This window comes from Mchenga conophoros, linkage group LG22 (genome assembly GCF_057382185.1).
Source record: "Mchenga conophoros isolate Kocher_MC1m ecotype Shallow Benthic linkage group LG22, M_conophoros_male_GT1.1, whole genome shotgun sequence".
NCBI classification, from domain to species: Eukaryota; Metazoa; Chordata; class Actinopteri; order Cichliformes; family Cichlidae; genus Mchenga; species Mchenga conophoros.
The window spans coordinates 15,112,943-15,115,128 of record NC_140546.1 but is presented as its reverse complement, the minus strand read 5'-3'; the positions used below and the strand labels follow the sequence as shown (position 1 = coordinate 15,115,128).

General features: G+C 38.2%; 1 protein-coding gene across 1 annotated transcript in view; it reads right to left on the bottom strand.

Annotated features, from left to right (window-relative positions):
• Nucleotides 1-2,096: 2,096 nt before the first annotated feature.
• The window catches only part of dpm3 (dolichyl-phosphate mannosyltransferase subunit 3, regulatory), a 1,836-nt gene continuing 1,746 nt past the window's right edge, over nt 2,097-2,186 (bottom strand). Inside the window, exon 2 of the mRNA XM_085263128.1 lies at nt 2,097-2,186. This exon is cut by the window's right edge and continues 1,452 nt beyond it. The gene's annotated coding sequence lies outside the window, so the exon portion shown is untranslated.

Genomic DNA, 2,186 nt, shown 5'->3' with positions numbered 1-2,186 from the left:
ATATAGTTCTATATTGTGTATTGTGTATTTTGTTGTACAGTTATTTTATTTTCAACTGTAATTTATATATTTTATCTTATTCTTTCCCAGTTAAATTTACCCTTCATTCTAATTTGTGTTGTACAGTTATTTCATTTTTGACCTTAATTTATATTTTATTCCTTCCTAGTTAAATTTACCCTTTTTAATTTTTCATATTTATTTCCTATCTTATTCATAGCCTTTTCTTTTTTTGTTTTCTTTAGGTCACGAGCAGTTGTCCAAGCATTTCACTACATATCGTACTGTGTATGACTGTGTACATGACAAATAAAATTTGAATTTGATTTGAATTTGAGATGCTGTATGTCTGCTGTTTGCCTTGTAAAATTCAATCTTAGAGTCTTACTGCCAACTGCACAGTGCTGAGAAGTTTTCCAGTGATGTAAAATTCTTTGTACATTTTCTATTTGTATCACTGGTACCTAAAGTAGTACATCCCCATCACAGTTTGCCCTACTGTTGTCTCCCTGCTAATTCAAAGTTTTGGCAGATGTTAAGTGTTGTTTTTTTCATGACACATTAATTGTCACCCGTGTTTGTTTCCCCTGGTGCACATACAGTAAACCTGCACAGCACAGCCAGGAAATTGAGCAAAGAATAAAATGAAATGTAGTTCTACAGAAAAAAAGAACCTGCCTTTCCTATTTTTTTTTTTAAATCGTTCTTCGAGAAAAGCTAACGGTGGAGGAACAATAATGGAACTCGAGTCACAACTTCAGACTAGCGACAGAGGATAATCAGCTCTCGATTTCATTTTTTTCCCCCTCCAGTCATCTGGCAGCTGCAGAGCCCAGGTAACAATTTAAGGCCTGTTACTGCTGCTCCTCTAAAATGCACTCTCTAATAACAGCTCTCAAAGTTGACAAAGCTGAATCTTTAAGAAGTCAATTGAAATGCAAAGGAAGCTCTCCACATATTTCTCACGAGAGGAGCGAAGCTCTCACCTCTAAGCCAAAAAGAGTATGCAGACAGACAAAATGAATTACTGTGCAATCATTATTATAGATTTTGCACAGTGTGTCATGTTACTTTACTCTATCAGGTGCATCCTCTCCTGTGAATACTGCCACTTAAGCACCAAACAGCAGCGGTTTTGATGGCAATCACTTCACATTTAGGACAAATGAATTGCACAGAGATGTTTTAAAAGAGCATTAAAGTATTTTATGTAATTCGTCTCTATCTCTATCTCTGAATAAGATTACACCTACATAGATTTGCTGTTACGTAAATGCAAAAGTCAGGAATGGAGCTTATCTTCTGCATGTTTTGAAGAAGGGATAAAACGGCACAAAACTCCCTGCACTGTTCACCTATCTAACATCTTTGGCCCATTCCGAGGTATACTTTCATCCCAACAACCCACGTCTTCAAAGTTGGATTTGGGGAGAGTGAAAACAAAGGAAAGTGATCAACTACTGTACATGTGGCTACGAGTAAGAACATAACGGCATACAGAGGGAAGCCTTTGGTGTATATGCCAAAGTAGAAGATTTTCTGGTAAATGAGAGGTTTGTCTTTCATCCAGTCTGCTCCAGCAACAGCTTGCAGACATTCATGGGGGTGACGTTGCAAGGCATGATGGAGCTGCAGCCAAACAGCACAACGGGCAGAGCCTGCACAGAGAGACCTGCCAACTCTTTTGCATTTGTTCAGAAGTTATGGGAGCTTTTGAAGCACTATAATGATGCCTTTGGCCAGGCTACGCTTTGTTTATGCGCAGCAGGCACTCACTGGAAATGAGCAGAGGCAGCCTTTTTAAGGCTTTCACAAAAGAACTGCAACTGCCAAAATCACATTTAGTTCAGAACTACAGACTTAAGCGTACTTTTTTTTTTTTCCAATTTATGAACCAAACTTCTGTGTGGGAAGACGTGGAACTGCTGTGTAGCGTATAGTTCGTCATTAACTACGACAGACAGATACAGATCAGTCTTTCACACAGAGGGAGGCATTGAACAGTTGATATAAGCCCCCAGGCAGGAATTCATCATACACAAAAGCACTCATGCATATACTCATTCAAACCAACAAAGACACATTTCTAGACCAAATAAAAATGAGGAAAATAGATTTAATGAATTCTCAGTGTTACCTTCAGGGTACAACTCTCAAACTGGACAATGGAATGTACATTCCTTTAC